The 22,042-nt window shown below is 42.8% G+C and overlaps 1 protein-coding gene and 1 pseudogene across 10 annotated transcripts in view; one reads left to right on the top strand and one right to left on the bottom strand.

Moving 5' to 3' along the window:
- The window catches only part of TANC1 (tetratricopeptide repeat, ankyrin repeat and coiled-coil containing 1), a 251,585-nt gene that overhangs the window by 61,704 nt on the left and 167,839 nt on the right, over window positions 1-22,042 (top strand). The gene's annotated exons all lie outside the window — the stretch shown is intronic.
- LOC105718967 (glutathione S-transferase Mu 3-like) lies at window positions 17,451-21,709 on the bottom strand (annotated as a pseudogene).

The following is a 22,042-nucleotide window of genomic DNA, read 5'->3' as shown; positions in this document are numbered from 1 at the left end:
AGCAGATGAATTTCCTTCCCATGAGAAACAGAAATTGGGGAAAAGGCATCTAAACTCAACAGTCTGGTGATTGTCTCTCTGTTACAGAAGAGCAGGTAGCAAGCAGGTAGCCCTAAGAATGAAGGGACGTGGGAGTGACAGTGGGATTAGCACCTCAGCTGGAGCCGGTGTTCCTGCAGTCTTCACCCCAGGTTCTTTCTTATCCAGTCTCTGTCACATCTGAAAACATAATGATGCTCATGAAATCAAGGTCCCATTCAACCTGCATATGCAACAGCTAGTTTTATACCAAAGAAAGCTCTGTTCTTCAGGCACTGTGCCCCTAAGTAGTTATCCTTCAATGACTTGCGCTTTGTCAGACTTGGTGAGCAAGAAAATATGGGTCCTAAGTAAAAAACAAAAATGAATAACTGTTAGGACTATTTGAATAACAGGTGAAATCATAGTGGCAAGTACAGTGGTTCAGTAAATTCCTCACATCTGAAAACCATCATATCACTTCTCATATAGTTAACACTTAATGGAAATATTCTTTACAGGTGAGCTTTGAATTGCTACTTCTTGCCCCTGCCTCCACCTGCCAAAGCAGCCAGACTCAGTGGAAGGTGCCATGCAGGGCTCACTTAGGGAATGGCCCAGTCTATCCTTCCTCCTGCCTTCTTCCTTGGGCCACAACTTGCACCCACCCCAGTGATCATCACTTGCAAATAATTGTTCACTCCAACTTTCTTTAGCTCTCTCCTTTTTTTTGAGGCATAAATATTTCCCACCTGACCCCATCAGGAGGACAAAAGAAACAGCTGGGAGTTGGTCAGGTGCAGTGACTCTCAATCCTGGCTACATATTAGAATCAGCTGGTCAGGTTTGAAAAGCACCAGTGTTTGGGCCCTATCCCCAGAGATCCTGTTTCACTACTTCCAGGCCTCAGAATTTTTAAAGCTACCTAGGAGCTTCTCATGGACCGTAGGATGGAAAACTGCCTCAGGGAGGTTGATAGGTATAACAGTACTAGTAGGACGCCTGTCTTATGGAAATGGAAGCCGAAAGATCTGGGATGGAAATCGGTATGTTTGATGCCTTTTGCTACTCAAGCCCCAAATGTAGGACAGATCCCCACGAAGTTCTCCTCCCGTCTTCCTCTGTTATGTAAACCTGCTTTCTATTAAGCAGCAGCACTCAAAATGAAAGAAGAGCTGCTTTTATTTGCTTTAGGATTTCTGTGGTATTGTTTCCACTCTGCTCCAGTTGAGTGTGACTTGAACGTCCTCACGAACTCGCTCTGGGCTGTGCCTGAGTGGCCTTTGCCACGTTGTTTAGCCTCTCTGGGCTTCACTTAATAGTCATTGCTGCAGAACCCTTTATAAGTGGAGGATTTGGACTGTCATATGAAACTGATGGAGATGCACTTTGGTCCATGAACATATAGAGTAGCGTTTGTCTTGTGGTCTGAGGAGGCCCAATGCTAGGCTTTTAGAAGGGTTTTGGAAGAAATTTTTTTTTTTATGAATACTTCTGTTGGATAAACAACTTTGAAGTGTCTCTGTTCATCCTTGCAAGAAAGTGATGACCAGGAGGTACACTGTAATAATTCTCTATTAAGTTTTTTTTTGAGTCAGTGGGAAATTAGATCTGAAAATAAAAAGCTATCAGTGGGCAGTTGAAGTCCTCATTCAGCTAGTCTCTTACCTCCTGTGTTTTAGTTCATAAAAATTCCCACAATAAGTGTATTTTGTCATCTTTTGCTTGAGAATATTTTGTGGTGTAATGCTCATTTTTGCAAAACTATGCTCATTTTTGCAAAACTATCATGGACCCAAATATTGGGTTGTGCATTGAAAAAGGCCTTTGAGCAGAGGAATGCCAAAACAGGTTAGTAAAAGTTCATGACTTTTTTTGCTAATCTAAAATTGATTCTGAAGAACAACAACAACAAAAACTCAAGGCGTAGTTTCTTTTCTGAGTCTGGTAGGTGACCTGGCTGTAGTTATAAGTAACCTCTCAGACACCACTCAGAGTTGCTCTGGTCTCATTGGCCTTCCTTTTTCCTTTCTGTAATTACTGAAAAAGGCCCTTAAAACCCATGTAGGACCAAATACAGAATCTAAACTCTGTGATCACATCACCACAAAAACAGGCTGGAGGGACAGTCCTCCTTCTCTCAGGAAGCTGCCTCCCATGGGACCTCTGCAATGCTGTAATTTATAGTGGTGCCTTTGTAGTTTTAAACTCAGAAAGGACTTTTCACCCGCTGCCCTTACAGAAGTAGTTTTGTAAATGAGTGGGGAAGAGGCCAGGGAGAAGGTGCATGTGTACATGACCTATTAGATTTAATTTTAAGGGTGAACACACGTCTGTGGGTCCTCTGGACAGAGGGTCTGAGAGCAGACATGCTGTGGGCTGTGATGGGTATTCTTTTATACTTATCTGTCGGTTGTGTTTAGGACAGATGAGAAGCCTGCCTTTTCTGCTGAGGTGTGCTTTATGAAAAGAGGCTTGGCTGAAGGACACGCAGCAGCTGGGAGACGATTCCCTTCATGGCTGCCAGGGCCCTCTCCCTTTTATGAGCCTATCCTAGGACACCTCAGGTATTTGAGCTACGACTGTTCACCAGGTGGTGCTGTCCTGCAGTGAATGCTTAGATACTATGCCAGTGTGGTCAGCAACCCCAAGTAGGAAAAACCTAGGGTGCTTAGAAGCTCTCTGAGCATTTGCAAGCTGTCACTGAACATGAGTTGAGGCTTTTTTTGAGGAAACATTAAGCATTTGACGTGAGGGTGACCACCTGATTCACGTAGGGTTCTCCTCTGCACTTGGCTCGAATGAGACAGCTGACCCTGAAGTGGAAAAAGGCTGAACTCATCCTCCGTATTACTCTCTGGTTTCCTTCCAGAGAAAAGCTTCTGTGCTCCATTCTCATCTTTGAAGTCCTGGTGGGGAAGGCAGCAGGTCTTCTAGAGCTCCTCATTAAACAGACTTAAGAGGAGGAAAGGCCTCCACCCAGCCTCGGCATGCACAAACCCATTAGCTTCCCGGTGCCCTGCCAAGGTGGTTTTGTTGGCCCGAGCATGACTGCACATGATCCCGTTCTTTTTGGCAGTGTAGCCCAGCAGGATTGACTTGGGCAGGAGCCTAGTTGGTGGTGTGTTTGAACATGGAGAGCACCATTGAAAAAGAACATTTTCCAGGATAGATGTAGCAGTAAAAAGGACATTTCCCAGGGAGATAGGGTCTGGGTCAGTCTCGGGAGCTCCTTGTTGGAATCTTTTAATCAGCAAGTGCATATGGAGCATCTGCTTCTGCTTGTGATGAGAGTGAGAGCAGGAGGGTGGTGGGTGACACCGCCTGGTAAGACCAGCTCTGGAGAGACTGGGAGGAGGGGAGCTCAGGCGAATGAAGCCAGTGCTACAACTCAGGGGCCAGCCAGGTGTTCTGAGCTCACAGAAAGGGCTGGCGAGATGCCATGGGGGTGGCATGGGCATGCAGTTGATATTTGAGCTGTACTGGAGGATGACTAATTTCCAGAGTGGGAGAGGGGTTTTCAGGTTGATTGAAGAGAAAGAGCAGAGGTCGAGGTTGAGTGGTGTGTTTGGGAATGGTGAATTTTGTAGAAACCTGGGACTCCTGAGAGGTGAGGCAGGAGAAACGGGAAGGAGGTGCTCGGGAGGACTTTAGCACACTCAGAGTTTGAGAGAAGTTCTTGGCACGTTATCTTAAATCTTTAAAACATTTCATAGTGGACTGGGCTGTAAACCCATTAGCATCACATAAAGAGAAAACCTGAGATAGTGGCGGTAAATTGGATGCATCTAGTACCTTGTTTAAGAGCAGGGGCTTTTCAGCTGTTGTCCTACTTCAGCTTGGACCGTGGGCATCTGAAAAAGGAATGAATTCTCTTGATTTTACCCAACCACTGGTCACTCTGCTTTTACTGGACTTGACAGTATGTATATGTGATGTCTTTTTCTCCATTTACTGCTGCTTTGGGATTTTCAGGGAGGTCAGAGCTGGTGTTTATAAACTCTGTGCTGCTTGTCTCATAGGGTAAGAGTGCTGACAAGTTTCCTTTTTCCAATTCTCTTGCCAGCTTTCTGTGGTCAGCTTGTTGGGAAGAGCTCATGGGTACCCCTGAATGAGGGAGACAATCACTCTCTGTTGCAAGCAAGTGGCATGTGGGGTGAGGAGAGTTGAGTGAGACCAGGGACGTGCTCATAGGGAATTCATGCTTTGACAGACCAGGTAGTCGAGATATGTTATTCTCTGAAAATTTTGAGGGTTTTGAAAGTAAATCAGATTTCTTCAAAAAAAAAAAAAAACAAAAACAAAACTTAAAATCATTATCTTACCGTGTTAAAGCACTCATCAATAACTCGCATGCTTTAGCACACTCTTTTGAAGCTTCTCTAATTTTATTGACTTGTGCCCATTTCAGAGTTTTGGGTCTCTTTTTTATGGTGTCTAGCACAGTACTTTTCCATTGAAAACATTTAATATATGTTGACTGAACGGCTTAGTATCTTGGTTTACAGTTGGCATAAGTACAGTTGTCAGAAGTACCACTGGAAAAAAAATTCAGATTTTTAATAAAGTCAGACTGGCTGTCTAGTCTGTATCATTTTCTTTCTCCTACCCTTCATTCCCCATGAAACACTTTGTAAAGTTTAATGACAAGGCTCCTTATAGCTCCTAGAAGACAGAAAAATAAGGGAGCATTTACAGGCTGCCTTACCTCAAATGCTCTTCATAGATTGGCTTTTTGGGGTCATGTCAGTTAAAGCTGGCATAGGTCCTGCCTCGTGCCTGTTCTACAGACTGTCCAGTTAACTTATTTGAGTTGTCATCCCTCTTCTTCCCCTGGGTTTCAAGGAGGATTTTCTAGTTGTGTGGCTTTAGGAACTTGAGGAAACTTGCTAACCGTGTGCTGAGGTTTTCCTGTACTGTAGTCTTATGTGTAAGTTGTGAAACAGAAATACCTATTTTAATGCCTGGAACGATGGCTCATGCCTGTAATCCCAGCACTTTGGGAGGTTGAGGTGGGAGGATCACTTGAGGCCAGCCTGGGCAACACAGACCTCATCTCTACCAAACAAAACAAAAAAATGGCTGGGTTATGGTGGCATGCAACTGTAGTACCAACTACTTGGGAGGCTGCGGTGGGAAGATCACTTAAGCCCAGGAGATTGAGGCTGCAGTGAGCTCTGATGGCGCCACTGTACTCCAGCTTAGGTGACAGCATGAGAGCCTGTCTCAACGATTTCAAGAGGTTTGGTGAGGCTGGAGGCTCCTAATGTATACGATCTTTGTTCAAGTCATCTTTTTATTTGCATTCTGTCTCCAGTGAGTATCATGTAGTAGGACTCAGATATTCCCTCCTTTAAGAAAGAGAATTGGTTGAGAATGGTGTCTTTAATCCCATCTTAAATGAGCACAGCTTAGAAGACTGTGGCTATTTATGCTCAGCCTTGCACAGTGGAGGCAGCGAACAGGAGTCTCCAAGACATCCAGGACCAAATGGCTGACTGGGGGCATTGAAGAAACTGACCAGGCTCCCTTCTCTGTGGGTGTTGGAAATACTGCTCCAAGGGGTTGGGGGTCAAGGTTAAAGGAGCTTCCAAATTGCTGTGAGTTCTTGAAATGTCTATGAGATGTGCCTGTGTACTCTGCCATCTGTTTTGTGCGACTTGCCAGCAGGATTTCATTTTCTGCACTTCTTCTGTCACACCCTGCTATCCATGAGGAATGCAGTGGCCATGTTGCTCCCCAGAACTTTGGGGAAGTCCTGCCAAAAGGTAGAGCGTCTCCACAGGGGCAGGGCAGCAGAGTGCATATCACAATTCTTGTGAAGTTTTAAAAATTGGGAATACTGGGACTCACCTGTGAGGTATATTGAACTAGAATTTGGGAAAGGAGCAGTCCCTGCTATGTTGATGTTGTTGTTTTAAAGCTCCACAAGAGGTGATAGTGTATGTATATCATGAAGTAAGATAGCCACATATGGGCCAGGCACGATGGCTCATGCCTGTAATCCTAGTACTTTGGGAGGCTGAGGTCGGGGGATTGCCTGAGCTCAGGAGTTCAAGACCAGCCTGGGCAACATGACAAAACCCTATCTGTACTAAAAATACAAAAAAAAAAAAAAAAAATTTAGCCGGGCATGGTGGCACACGCCTGTAGTCCCAGCTACTCGGGAGGCTGAGGCATGATAATCACTTGAACTCGGGAGGCGGAGCTTGCAGTGAGCCAAGCTCACACCACTGCACTCCAGCCTGGGTGAACGAGTGACACTCTGTCTCATAAATAAATAGATAAGATAGCCACATATGATAAAGAGTTTGAAGAATACATAAAATTAGTTACCAGAACATCTGAAGAGATTGCCTGCTTAAATTCGGTGATGCGTACAAAGCGTGAGTAGTAGTTTTAGGGGAACATATTTCAGAAACCTCAGATCTTCAAATTTTTTGCTATGTATTAATGATAATTCTATAGTAGTTATGAATATTTGAGATATTTAGCTTTTGAAAAATATTTGTATGGGAAGTAAACTTAAAAACTGCTTAGCCTGAGCAGATGTTCAGGGGAAATGTTTTGAGCTCCACTGACCTGTTTAACCAGTTGACACTGCCAGCCCAAACGTTCCCTTGTGCCATAATTTATATCATAAAACCATTTTATAATTTTAACTTAAATTGCATGGGACAGCATTTTCTATGATTCTAACACTACAAAGAACAAGAAAAATGACATGGAAGAGCAATTTACTAAATTCAACCGAAGTTTAGGCTTATTGAGAAATCCAGGTGGAAATCTGCTTAAATGGAATTTTATAAGAGATTTGCATATTGAAACCAAACCTTTCTTCCTGTGGTAACACATTTCTCAAAGTAACATTGAAATAGCAATTTAAGTGTATTGCCCTTAGAGATTTATCAGAAAGGAAATTTATTTAGAAAGTTATGTTTTTTTCCCCTTCAGTTTTTGTTTGGCAAAGAATTCACTAATTTTTCTCCTTCCCTGGGACCAACTTTAGAAAGTAGATAGGAACTTAACAGCAAAGATCATGTTAAACGGTTTTGTGGTTTTAGACTGCATCTCTTTTGCAAATTCCTTTTCTGTGAAAGAAAACCTTGCAACCTGTTGCTATTTGACCTTTCATTAATTTGGTGGGTTTGAGGGAGAATGGTAAGTTTCAGTTTTGAAGCTAAAGAATTTTACCGTTTAGGAGGGACTGACCCTATAGATGGCCGATCTCCTGATTTCCTTGGCCTCAATAGAAACTGCCTTTGTCCATGTCCCAAATGGCCTTTGATCATTGAACCCTGTTGTCACTTGTTAGCCCTTGATATGACTTTTCTGTAGTATTTGATACTACTCATCAGTCCTCATCAAAGTTTTCTCTTCTGGGTTCCTGTGTACCATTCTTTTTTGAGACAGGGTCTGGCTCTGTCACCCATGCTGGAGTGCAGTGGTGCAGTCTCGGCTCACTGCAACCTCCACCTCCTGGCCTCAAACGATCCTCCCACCTCAGCCCCTCAAATAGCTGGGAGTACGGGTGCAAGCCACAATGCCCGGCTAATTTTTTTTGTATTTTTTATAGAGACAGGGTTTTACCATGTTACCCAGGCTGGTCTCGAACTCCTGAATTCAGGTGATCCACCTGCCTTGGCCTCCCCAAAATGCTGGGATTACAGGCATGAGCCACTGTGCCCAGCCCCTTTGCACCATTCTTGACTGCTTTGTTTTGGCTTCTTTAATTTCTTCTTAGGTCCTTGCTGTGTCTGCCCTTATATGTTCCTGCTTCATCCTTGGTGGTTCTCTTTTAGTCTGCTCAGCCTTTTTGGGGGAAACCTTAATAATTCTGTGGCTTCAGCTGCTATCCACGCTTCAACAGACCCCCAAGTCTCTGAGTTCATTCTCCTCTCAGACAATCTTTTGGACATTTTTGCTTGGATGACTCACAGGTACTTTTAACTCAGGATGTCCAAACTGAACTCATTTCCCCCTAATAATTGCCTGTTTCCTGCTCCCTACTCCAAACCACTCACCCTATGCTTGTCTGCTTTTCCCATTTTGGTCATTGGCACTACTTTCTACCATGTCACTCAAGCCAGAAATTTGTGACTCATCCTTCAGCCCTCCCTCAGCCCCATTTTTAAATTGCTGATTACATTTTATCATCCTAATTTCCTAAATAAAGAAGGAAAAGGCAAACTTAAGTCATTCCACTGTGAAAGGAAAATATCTTGGGCCCCAAAATCAGTAAGCTAAAAGGGAAATTCAAGCTGCGAACTACTTAGGACGAACCTGTGTCTCATTCTATTCAAAGTCATCCCTCTGCTCACTGGATAAATGCATATCTGATTGACTCCTTTGGAAAGGCTAATCAGAAACTCAGAAGAATGCAACCACTTATCTCACACCTACCTGTGACCTGGAAGCCCCCTCCGCATTTCAAGTTGTCCTGCCTTGCCAGACTGAACCAGTGTTCATTTTACATATATTGATTGAAGTCTCATGTCTCCCTAAAATGTATGAAACCAGGCTGTACTGACCACCTTGGGCACATGTCATTAGGACCTCTTCAGGCTGTTTGAAGGGTGTGCATCCTTAACCTTGGCAAAATAAACTTTCTAAATTAGCTGAGACCTGTCTCAAATTTTGGGGTTCACACCACTAACATTTAATTATAAATGTATAAAACTTATCACTACGCCTATATAAACGGGCATAACAAGACATTAGTGACCATTTATATAATTAACATTTCATGCTAGGTATTGTCCTATAAACTTGTCATGTTTTATTTCTGATTTTTCACAGCTATTCTGAGATATGTCACCTCTGTTACAAGTGAGGAATCTAGGGTCAGCTTAAGTGCAGGTCCGGGGCACAGGGCAAGGAAAGCGTGATATGTTTGGGGTTTAGACCTATGGGCTGGTGTTGGTCGACCTGACCCCAACACCTTTGCCTTTGTTATTATGCCACCTTGTTTTGAGTTGTTTCCATAATGTCGCAGTACTGTTGTAGATTTCTGGCAAGTAGATTGACTTTTGGGGGCAGTAACTGATCTTGTTCATATTTGAATCTGTTAACATACATTTTTTCTTTTCTTTTTTTTTGAGACAGAGTCTTGCTCTGTCACCAGGCTGGAGTGCTGCAACGGCGTGATCTTGGCTCACTGCAACCTCTGCCTCCCAGGTTCAAGCGATTCCCCTGCCTCAGCCTCCTGACTAGCTGGGACTACAGGTGCACGCCACCACACCCAGCTAGTTTTTTGTATTTTAGTAGAGACAGGGTTTCACCGTGTTGGCCAAAATGGTCTCGATCTCTTAGCCTCTTGATCTACCTGCGTTGGCCTCCCAAAGTGCTAGGATTACAGGCGTGAGCCACGGCATCTGGCTTTGAATCTGTTGACATATATTCTTTCTTATAATCAGTGGTAAAGAAATGACCCTTGATGGTCCATGCCATCTGTGGCTTCATCTAGGTACCAGCCCTGGCTCTTCTGTGAACTGTGTATTAGCTGGGTGGCCTGAGATGAGGACAGCGAGATCATGCTACTTGGCCTCACAGGGTTTTTGTGAGAAGGAAATGGATTGCTGTACAGGAACGTGCTTTCCGATTCAGGGCATTTTTGAAAAGTTGTGTTCAATTGTGGGAATTGATCATTTGCTGGCTCACATGAGCCCTCTTCATTTATAAACAACAGTATGAACATAGAAATTCTTCTGGATTTCTGATGTTGATGCTGATCATTCTTGCACAGGCAGAAAAGGCAATAAAAGGCCTTGTTAATAAAGATAGTATATATAGACCTAAATTTTATTAGTCCTTAGTAAAACTAGTTTAGAACAGGTAAGGATATGATCTACAAAAGTCATACAGAACCTTCTTAGGTATAGGTGGGTGAATGAAAGCAGAGTCTACTGAAGTGTTTTTTTTTTGTAGAGATGGGCTCTTGCTATGTTGCCCAGGCTGGTCTTGAACTCTTGGCTTCAAGCCATTCTCCCACCTTGGCCTTCCAAAGTGCTGGGGTTACAGGCATGAGCCACCGTGATTGACCCTCTTTATTCTGTTAAATTGATCTTGGAGCATGGCTAGACTTGTTTTGTGCTGTACCACAATGAATTGTAAATTGAGACGTGGCCATTCTGTATTTTTTTTTCCTCTTAGGCCCCTTCATTTGCCCTGTTCTGAAAAGGAAATGCTTCTTTTTCTTCCTAAGACTCCCTTTTCCATCATATTTGGTTTTAAAAAAAGGGTGTCTAAGGAGAGAGCCCTTTTAATAAATACATGGACTCAGTCTGTTATTGTGGAATTTAGACATTGTTTAACTTTAGAAGTTTCGGTTTTTTACAAAATTGCCCTGAAAATTTGGGGCAGTGCTGTGTATTTTGCAGAGTGTTTTTGTTTGTTTGGGTTTTTTTGTTTGTTTGTTTGAGACAGAGTTTCCCTCTTGTTGCCCAGGCTGGAGTGCAGTGGCACGATCTCAGCTCACTGCAACCTCTGCCTCCTGGGTTCAAGTGATTCTCCTGCCTCAACCTCCTGAGTAGCTAGGATTACAGGCATGCGCCACCATGTCCAGCTAATTTTGTATTTTTTTAGTAGAGATGGGGTTGCTCCATGTTGGTCAGGCTGGTCTTGAACTCCTGACCTCAGGTGATCTGCCCACCTTGGTCTCCCAAAGTGCTGGGATTACAGGGCATGAACCACCACACCCAGCCTGCAGAGTTGTTTTGATTGAACCTGACAGACTATGATGAACTATAGGTCCTTGGTGGTGGTAGCCATTACCATCCAAACTTCATTATCAGAGGCCTAAATGTTCAGATTTAAAAAGGGTTACATTGGTTTATGATAAGATTCAAGAAGGATTCATGTAAGTGTAGAAAGGGAGGGAGGAGAGTGTATAATAACAGTGGTTCCTGGGAGTGTGGACCATGAGGGACTGCTTCATCATCAATTGGAGAGCTGCACCTCAGACCTGAAAAAAAAAAAAAAAACGAATTCCAGGGTGGGGTCCAGCAGCCTGCCTCTTAACAAGCCTCCCAGGTGACTCTGATGCGCTTAACTGGCCTAACATTGCAGATTTCAGCCTGAAGTCCACTGGAGGGATAGTGAGGACCTCTCCAGAATGGTGGGAGCGAATGGAGGGAAACTTGGACTGGTGAGACAAAGCCCTGTTTGGCTGTTTACCAGACAAGGAAGGGAGGCCATGAGAAGGAGGAGGTGCTTTGAATCTGGTGAACTAAAAAGGGTGATGCTTTATCAGCAGGAACCTGGACCCAGTCTAGTGAGTGGGGTTTGGAAGTGGAGAGCGGAGATGGATTTAGTTTTGGACATAGTGAGTTTGTGTAGCCAGGGTTGATGACAGCAAAATGGAAATAAAGTTGTGTAACTGTAGCACAGATAAAGAATGGAGAAATGGATTTGTGACTTGCCTGCATGGAGGTAGCAGTTGAAGTGGTTATTCTGGTCATTTTTTCAAGGACTATAGCACAGAGAATAGAGGGCCAAGAATAGACAGATGTGGGATTGGGTGCTTGGAGTACAGCATTTGTTTCTCTTTCAGAAGAGTAAGTGAAAATGCTTAGGAGTACATAGTGATAAAATTTTTTGTTTAAGAGTCTCTCTGTTGCCTAGGCTCAAGTGCAGTGGCACCATCAGAGCTCATTGCAGCCTTGAACACCTGGGCTCAAATGATTGTCCCTCCTCAGCCCCTCAAAGTGTTGTGACTACAGGCATGTGCTGCCACACCCAGCTGATTAAAAAGAAATTTTTTGTGTGTGGAAACGAAGTCTCATTGCTGGTCTCAAACTCCTGGACTCAAGTGATCCTCCTACCTTGGCCTTCCAAAGTGTTGATTACAGGTGTGAGCCACCACACCCAGCCTGTGATATAGTTTTAAATTAAGCCAGGTTATCAGAACAGCGTTGCAGTTCTGCCATTTATCTTTAGATCCCATGCTGTGTAACAGAGGCTTGTTATTGAATGTGATTTTTATCTGGAAATCCAAGGCTTAGGCTGCCGAGGCATGGTTTTAGTGCATGTCTTTCCTCCAAAGGAAGAAGTGGAATGAGGTGTTAAGAGCTAAGGTGTGACCTGGAGCAGTCTGCTGAGATTTCCTAAGTCTTAATTTCCTTATCTGTTGAAAGAGGATAATTATAGTTTCTACATGATGGTTGTGAGGACTAAATAGGAGGGTGTCTGTGAAATAAATGTCTCTACCTTTGTCTGCCATTGCTTTTGTGGTTGGTTGCTGGATTTGTGAAGTGAAGGTCTTCCATTTGTTTAGATAAATCTTCCATTTGTATTGATTTATGGTATCAATGAGATAATTATAAAATTATGTCATTGGATATGAATGCAGTTGTATGGTTTTTAGTAAATTGTCAGTACATGGAAATATGGGCTTTATTGGGTTTGTGAGAAGGCAAAAGAGTTGGCTTGAGCAGTTTTACTGCATAAAAACAAAAATCAGATATTTTAAAAATTATTTTATATCCAGCTTTGCAGACTCACATATTTTGCCGTACCAGGAAGATGTTTTGCTGAGACTATGAAAACTTAGTACATCTGTGCAACATCTTCATTATATCTAGAACAATTTTACATCCACTGTCTGTAATTCAAAGCCATTCAAGAAACATGTGTCTTGTTTTCCACTGGGTTCTAATTGGGCTGTTTTTCTTTAGTGGGAGACATTTGGACCACACACTTACATTTAGGAAATAACTTGGTAACTGGGCTACATGTACAAGAGTGTATAAGGAGTGTTCTCAGTTTGAATAAAATAGCTTCTGCAACTCCCTATTCCCTCCCAAGAAAAGTAAGCTGTGTGCATCTGTGTGTGTGCGTGTGTGTCGTTTCTGTGCTGGTTCACAATAGCGATTTTTGTTCCTTATGTCTGAGATAGGTTTCATACTCTCTCAGAGAAGTGGTGACAGAATTGGTGATCAAAGGTTTCATTGCAGAGTTACTAAGTGTTTTAATTGAACCTTTCACTGGGTTTTAGAGGAAAAACATCTAATGTTCGTACATGGCATGTAACATACCTTCAGGTATAAGGCTTGAACTTTATAGGTTTGATTAGTTTTATGGTACCCCTACAAATAACATGTCATCTCCACCCATAGGAATTAACTCTGTAATTCAAAATTTAGTTGAAGTGGGGTGTGTGTGTTTGCTGTTGGGCTGGGTTCGAATGCCTGCAATTTAGTTCAGAACTACCACCCCAGCTCTTCCAGAACTGCACAAGGCTTGCACCATTCTGGGAAGTTTGGCTGCTACCGTAGCTGAAATACTGAGCCAGACTTAGGTTATTTTATTAGTCTAGAAAGAGTATTGCGCTCTTGCAGCTGTTCCTAACCATGAAAACAAAAACCATCTCGGTTACCCAGGATCCATGAGAAACTGGCAATGGTCCAGTGTAAGTCTGTGTATTTTGGACTCTGAATTTATCTTCCTATGGGTATCCCCTGATTTAGGGCATGCAGCTGGGGAATGGCCTGACTGTATGAGGCAGTCGGGGCAGGAGAGGCCAAACCTTGGGTACCACATTCACTAGGAAGCCTGATCCAGTTAACTGGAACACTGCAGCTTCCAGAGAACAAATACTGTGCAAGAGTGAGGAGAGCATAAAGAAAACAACGAAACCAACAGGATGTATTAAAAACTCTTGTCTCAAGTATGAAATCTGGCATTTCGTTTTTGTACATTGTCTCTCACGGTAAATTTCTGGAGTCTTTCTCCTGTCACGCCAGGCCTGGTTTTTGTAGATGAGTTAGTAATTTGGTGGCGATGGACTTTCTTAATAAATAGGACTTTGACAGACTATCCTGAAAATGTGGGACTTGCCTTTAATTGCTAGCGGTGGCGTGTATGTGAAATACCCGGTCCTGCTAATGTGTGCAATCAGTAAGTTACTGCTTAATTTTCTGAATTTTATGGGATGGTACAGTAAGTAGGCACTCCCCAGAAGTGGGCCTCTCAATCTTGGACTGCCCAGCTTCCAGAACTGTGAGCCAAATAGAAGTTTATAAACAAATTTCTATTGTTTATAAATCACCCTCTCTGTGATACTCTGTGACAACAGTACAAAATGGACCAAGGAATCTGCGAACTTGGATGGGTGGAGAAAAACTTAACTGTATTTTCACGAAGCTCTAGCCAAAATATAGCCATTGCTTCAGTAATAAAAGTGGGCAACCAATCACATAAGATAACAGGACCTGTAACTTTGTCACATGGAAATTAACTGATTTTTGCATCGTATTGTGGAAATAGTTTAAAATGCATTTATACCTATCACTGATTTAAAAATTGCAGTAGTTATAAAACCTGCTATTGTATCTTATGCATTAAGCATGCTTTAGTGTATCAGGTTTGCTTTTTAAACATTTTGCTATCTGTGTTTCAATATAATTAGTTTTCTTTGTGATCACACTACTTAAAAATAATTCAAAAACATTCTGAGTAGAGGGTACAGATTACTAAAGCCATCCATGGCACTTAAAAGGTTACAGATTCGTGCCTTGGATGGCACCCTTGTGTCTTTCTCATCCTGTTTGAGACCAGATTTGTTAACATTAAACCTGGATTTTTTTTTTTAAGTCTCATTTGGCCTTTGTTTCTAGCATGACTTGTCTGTGACTTTTATCATCTGGAGCTCTGGTATTCCCCTTGTGGGACTGTTGGAGTTAATTAAAAAATTAAGCCTTCAAGTCCAGTAGAGCTTAAAGAGGGGGAAAAAAATAAAGCCATTGTCCATGCCCATATGGCCTTTCACACAGGCTTCTGTGAGACTGCTTACTGCAACCAAATGTTTATGGCCGAGAATGGTTTCTCTTACAAATTCCAGAGGAGAGCACAGTGATGCATATGTTGATATCATTGCTTTAGCTATGGGAAGAGATGATGCTGTGTGGCTTGTATGAATTTGTTTCAGCTCTCCACTGTACTATCACTGTAGAATATCCTGGTTTAATTTAGAACTTGATATCCAGGTTAAAACCTCACTAAATTTATTAGACTGTGTAAAATTGTGCAGAGAAAGACATTGAGATCATCAGGCCATTCCTCACTGCATCCTGTCACTGTTTAACAAGCTTTACACAATTTATTCACAAGAAATGAGGTGGTTTTCTGAGTTTTTCTTGAATTAACCTAGTTGCTAACTTCTGGGTGTTAGGAATAGGAGCAGCATTGCTTGTATGACACAAAGGTCTCTGCCTCCCCAAATCCTCCACATTGGCATGCTGGTTCAGCTCCCAGGGTTCTCCCCTGTGGGCTAATGAACTCGACAGCTTGGTCATTTTAGCATATGTTCTATTGCATGGTGCCTCCAGGTCACATGTGGACAACACTGTAGTTTGAAATAACTGGTAACTCGAGGGACTGTACTGTAGGTGTCTTTCAATGGAAACAGATTTTTTTTTTTTTTCCAGAATAGATTTACAGCATGGGATGCTGCTTTAGGAGTGGAGTGTGTGTGAGCGTGTGTATGTTTGGCCAAAGACGATTTATTTTTTTCATCTGTTGAGCAGTTTTGCCTTTGTTTGACTCTCACCACTCCCTGGGGGCTGGTCTCTCCTTTTCATCTGGAAGAGGAGGTCGAGTAGACTTACTTCATGGTCAGGCTGGGGAGCTAGACTGCCTGGATGCACACTGAGCTGTGTGATCCTGGGCAAGTCACTAGTTTGTGCCTTTGTGGAATGCAGATTAACAGTACCTTCCTCAGACGATGGTTGTGAGGATTTAATGACTATAGGCATGCTAAGTGCTTAGAGCAGGGCCAGGTGTATGGTTAAGTGGTAAATAAGGGTTGCTGGCTGCACATTAGAATCACCTGGTGGAGTTTTAAAAACCCTGCATGGGTATTGAGAACTCCCATCCTAATGAAATTAGGTCCTGGGGAGGTTATAACCTTGTTCAGCAAGTAATTGCAAGTCACTAATAGGTAGAGGAGGGTTTTTAATGTCTTATATTCTGAGCATTAAGTGAAAGATCCATCTGTCAGCTACATAAGCAAGAGATCTTTTGTGATGAATAGCTGCCTTTCACAGGCATCTTCGAGGCTGTCTGACCCTTCACTTTGAGGCCAGAAGCAGTGCATTTACAAAATGTTAATTTCCTTAGGTTTATAATACCAGACTTCATTCAGCTGGCATTGATAGAGTGCCTTTTAACACTTTTTGAAAATGTCTTCAAGGTCTCTTCTCTTTTTGTACTAAAAGCTTATCACACATACTGTGACCTCCACTGAGGGAGGGGTTCCTTTTTCATCTGTGGTGATGGTTTATTATGTACTGTGAATACAGTGGTCTTAGGAACAAGAACGTTTCCCCCTTAAAAAGTATAATGCCTACAGGTGGAAGAGACCTGAAATTATCCAATGCAGCAGGAAAGGGAACAGTATTCTTGGTGAAATCATAACTTATCCAGAATCACTTTATATACATAATGCCTTTTACCAGTTTTCTGGGAGTTGCGATTGCACATCAGGAAGGTGGGCAGTGTAAGTTGGGAATTGTAGCTCTGTTGTATGACACAAGTGGGAAACCACAGGAAAGAGAAAGGAAAAGAGAAAATGTAATTCTGAGTGTGGTGGTTGTGGAGCTAACTGCCGTAAGGAGGATTGGGGCTTGTATTTCCAGTTGCCGTGAACGTTTCACAAGGAAATACCCTGTGGCCCCAGCCACCTCCTCCACAGAGTTGGTGAGAGGAGGAGACCACACTCAGGCTGTGGTTCATACTCAAACCCCAGATGGTTCTCCAGGAGCTTTTAGCTGCATGGCTGCTGGGGCCCTGAGTTGATGGTGTCTACAACTGCTACACTTTGATCCTCATGCAAAGCCTCCCTTTCTTTGAGGCGTGTATTCTATGCTGTCCTGATCACCTCCATATTCCGCCTTTCTCTAGTTCATTGAGGACTTTGGAGGCAGCTGTTCAGTGGCTGAGCTTTCAAGTTAGGCCTGGGTTCCCATCACAGATCCGCCTTTACTAATCCTACGGGCTTTACCATTGTCTAGAATTGTTCCATATCCAAAATTTAAACATTCATTGAAAAGAAACAGACTCTTTTCAACTTCCCTATTTATTTATATCGACTCTGTTTTCTTTGATCTCTTTGAGACACCATACTTTTTCTCTCTGCTATTCTACCTCTCAGGGGTTCATTCCCTTCCTGACCAGCCTTGATTCCATAGCACACCACTCTGAGCACTCCTGTACTGGCACCTGCACTGTGAACTCCTGATCATTGACCAGATCCTGCATTCTCTGGACCATCCCTGGATGGTTCTTGGAACTGAGGATCAGAGGAGGGAATTGCACGCACAGCTTATTTATTTATTTATTTTAGCCAAAGTGCTTGTTATGTAAAAGAGCAAAAAAGAGTGCAGGCCCCTAGGAACAGGATGAAACAAAACAAGCGGTGCACGTCTGCCTCTAGCTCAGCATGAAAGCTTGTTGCCCCACTGGGCCATCTTGTTGATGGTTATCTTGAAGAAGCAGTCAGACTACATGTAGGCAGCAGTTTTCTCCAAGGCCTCCAAACAGCACATGAAAGCCTTCAGATGTGGGTACTCATCCAGGCACTTGGGCTCAAACATGCGGTTCTGATCCAAGACGCCATAGATGGGAAAATCCATAAAGACGAGCTTTCCACTGCAAACTGTGAGAATTTCTCCCAGGAACATGGAGAATTGTTTCAGTTGTCCAGGTAGCTGTTCCAAGTACCGAGGTTTTAGTTTTTCATGGTCAGAGTTGTAACAGCGCTGTATTAGTTGTGTGCGGAAATCTGTTGCTTAGTTCTCTGAAATGTCCACTTGAATCTTTTCTTCAGTCTCACCACACGGGCTTGCCAGCAATGTAGCACAAGATGGCATTGCTCTGGGTGACCTTGTTCTTCCCATCCATGAAGTTGGAGAGATTAGGAAAGTCCAGGTCTAGCTTGAATATCACATCCAGCCATTGGCTTCAGTCATAATCAGAAGCTCCCTGGCATGTGTACTATTTCTTGTCATCAGATGTATCCGTGAACTACAGGAGCAGGCAGATGGCGTATGCCAGATGGCAAATATTCCACTAACCCGGAACCATAGATGAGTTACACTACACAGTGACGCTACTTGTGAGCCTTTGAGGATAGGAGCAGTTTCATCATTTGGTGTTATGGCCTGGTCTGGAGCCTAGTTTGGATGATCAGAGCTGTTCAGCTGTCCATTTTATTGTTTTTGGTTTTTCTGAGAGAGGATTTCCCTCTGTTGCCCAGGCTGGTCTCAAACTCCTGGGCTCAAAGGATCCTCCCAAAGTGCCAGGATTACAGGTATAGCCACCGTGCCTAGCCAGCTGTCCTTTTAATCTCTTACGTGCCTTCCTCTCCTCTACAGGGCTATTCGGAACCTTCATTGCACCTCTCTTACCTTGTCTTTACTTTGTAGAGAAAATGGAGGCATGAATGTTGTTAGCTTCCTGCCCATGTATGTCCTCATGTTGTGTTACTCTATCAGATTATACTTGCCTTTGTGTCTCTTGTTGTTTGGCACAGGGTAGCTACTCACGAATGTATGTAGAATGAAAAGCTGCTATTGCTAACCCAACACTCATTCTTTAATCGGAAAGTTTTCTTGCATTCCTTGCAATTGTGAATATATAGGAATGTTCTTTGTCAATTATAAACTGCTATAAATGTTGGTTAATTGTTTCATTTGGAGAAAATTGCTTATCTGTGTTCATTGCAGCCTGTCAACAAATACTGAGAACTGGGTAGGTGCAAAGCCTGTGTTCTGGCTTCTGTTTGTATATGTTAAAGAATAAATATAGTCTCTGCCCTCAGCTCCCAGATTCCACTTGAAATTGTGTAAACAGGCAGTATGGCACTCCAGAAGAGAAACACTTTACTGCTAGTGCTCTTCTATGATCTCAGACAAGGTGGTCATGGCTATGATATTGCCATTGTGATTATAAGGTGAAATAGATTTTGTCTTGTTTTGGAATCATCTTACTATTTTGTGTAGGGTGCTTTTTGTTACGTTTTAGATGCCAACACAACATGCTGTGCAGAGTTCAAATACATAATGTAGAGAGGTTGTGCCTGTCCCCAAAGACTTGGTGTGCTGAAGGAGAAATACCAGAAGTAAAAGTAAGCTTTTGATAGTCAATCTAACTTCTGGGGGTTTTAAAAGAAGAATCTGTGACATTTGGGAAACTTGCATGTTGAATGATAGTAGAAATTTAGGTGACTTCAGGCCCTTGGCCTTCTAAGAGTAATATTATCTACTGTTCACCTTTTCTTCTCAATGAACATTACAGGAAATTTACTTTTGTTAGTCAGTTTCAGTTGGTCTTTCCTTTTGTTGGAGCTCAGGACAGGATACCCCCAATATGGTACCTTGGCATATAAGAGAAACTGCAGAAGAAAGGAGGTCCCTCTGCCTTTCTCCCTCTGCCTCCTCCTGCCTTTCTCCCCTGAAGCATGGTTATGAAGAAATTCTGTGACCTATCTCACCTCACAGTGAGTTATAAGACTCTCATTCCAGTGAGGTCTTGCCCTGTATCCAGAGGACAGAAAGAATCTGACAGGCAGGCCTTGCTAAGGTCCCCCACTCCAATTATTATTAGCCCTCATTCCATTTGTTCAGTCATGCTTCTACATGACTGTCTGTTCTTCATCGTACTTAGGCCTAAAAATAGTTTCCTGGGTCTCTGGATCCTCATTTCTGAAGGCATTCCTGTGTCATGCAAAACTGTGGTTGAATAAATTTGTTATGCCTTTCTCCTGTTAATCTGTCTTGTTATAGGGGTGTCAGCCATGAACCTTGCCTTGGGTGAGGAAAAGATACCTTTCTCCCCTACACTCTCTTCCTCAAAGGTATATAGTGGGAAGAAATGACATTGATGCTTTTCACTTTTTCAAAGACTTACTCTTAAATATTTGGGTCCAGTGGTACATTTGTTCTACTTGCTGTCATAGAGGCTAAGGTTTTATGGGGCAGAACTTGAGGGATTCTGTTTGGTTGGTATCTGAGTTATACCTGTGCCTTTGGTCTATAATATATCTAAAGTAGGCTGGGTGCAGTGGTTTACACCTGTCATCCCAGCACTTTGGGAAGCCAAAGTGGGCAGATCACCTGAGGTCAGGAGTTTGAGACCAGCCTGACCAAGATGGTGAAACCCCTTCTCTACTAAAAATACAAAAAATAGCCAGGTGTGGTGGTGGGTGCCTGTAATCCCAGCTACTCGGGAGGCTGAGGCAAGAAAATTGCTTGAACTCAGGAGGTGGAGGTTGTAGTGAGTCGAAATTGTGCCACTGCACTCCACTCCAGCCTGGGCAATAGAGTAAGACTCCATCTCAAAAACAAAACAAAACAAAAACAAAAAAAAAACCCGCACAGTAAAAAAGAATACTATTTATTATGTTTTATCCTATGATGCTTGTCCATAAGTACTTCCATTACCACACAGCGTGTTGGGCTTGTCATTTAATCTGCTGAGTCTGAATTACTGTGTCAGAGGGCTGGTTTGCTTCATTTCTATTTGGTTTATGTCCATGACAGCTCAGTATTCACCCTTTAATGGGAAAAATGACAGTAGTTGAAGTTGCCGCAGAAGGGGAAGTGTGATGATGCAGAAGAGGAGAGCCTGCTGGCTGCCTACACAGGTGGCCTTCACGGTGCCATTTCCATTGAGGAATTTACCACTGTTTTCCCTTTGGTCCTCAGAAACTCAGCATTCTCCGTGTCTTATATGGATGGGACTGGACAAAGTGACTCCTTTTAATAAAGCAAAGTTCATGAGAGCTTTTGTTTAAAGCTGGAGTACCGGTTTATTAATTTACTCTGAGAATTGGATCTGTCAGCAAGCCAAACAGTTGTGAGAACTGGACCAGCACACTCTCACCACTGTTTACAGACTAAGAAAGGAGCCAAATTATGAGGTGCTTCTCAGTATGAACAGAACAGGGAGAAGTAGTCTTATCATGTCAACGTGTAATAACACCCAGCTCCAACAGCCCTGTGTCCCCATTTCCAGAATTGGATGTGGGGTATGTGTTTATAAGTCTGCAGATACTGTCCAGCATGCTGGATAGTCTCTGGAGTGTACTGTCATCATTGGCCCCTATGGCCTATTCCTATTCATGCTATTTCCGACCATCCCCCTTTTGGTGGGCATAGCCTGTATGTCCATTGGTGACTATCAAGTTCCAGTTATGGGTTTTAGGCCAGAGATGATTGAGACTTCCACGTGACTTTGTATAGCTCTACTCTGACCTATGTTAATTTCAGAATTTAACTTGCTGGGAAGACTTACTTTTTTCCTTTCTAGTCTCGGGGAGGGAAGGATGGTTCTTTATTTTTGCACTTAGGTGTAATCAGTTAACGTTTCTCCAGGTTGCAGTTTGAATAGCTTTTTTAAAAAATATAAAATTTAAGCTATTTCCTCGAGTTACTATTTATGGAGGAAAACAGGAACTGGAAGAAAAAATTACAGTAGATATTTGATAGCCTCTTTCACTTAAGACCACTGATGTGGAAGGTATGGCTGTCCTGAAAATAACTGAGTGCCCCAAAATAGGAAAACAGGTGTCTAGGATGAGATACCAAAGTCAGTGTTACCTAGCCCTTGCCCCATGGGATGCCTGTTCTGAGTGGCATGGTAGGTCTGCTGCCAACTGGTGATGACCTGAATGATTGATCAGGAGCAGCTTCATGGATGTTGTAGGGCCTGAGCTGGTCAGTGATCCAGGTAAACGCACGGCTCTGGAAGAGTTCACCAAGGCTGGTGCCAGGGACCTTGGACAAGCTTTGGTGGCATGGATCCATCAATACTTTTCTTATTTTTTAAGTAGATTGTTTTTGCTAAATTATAAACCCCAAAGGTTGGTTGGTTGGTTGAAGATGTCTGGGTTTACCAGGCATCTACTGATGATTGAGTTTTCCTGCCATTTTTTATACTACAGTATTTTTCATTGTTTCTCTGAAGTATGATTTTTAAGAGGAGTTTGTGTTTTCCATCGTTTCCTCATGGAAATGAGTGCTCCCTT

This window comes from Aotus nancymaae, unplaced genomic scaffold (assembly GCF_030222135.1).
Source record: "Aotus nancymaae isolate 86718 unplaced genomic scaffold, 86718_ANA_hifiasm-v0.15.2.pri h1tg000029l, whole genome shotgun sequence".
NCBI classification, from domain to species: Eukaryota; Metazoa; Chordata; class Mammalia; order Primates; family Aotidae; genus Aotus; species Aotus nancymaae.
This window is presented reverse-complemented; position numbering and strand designations above follow the sequence as displayed.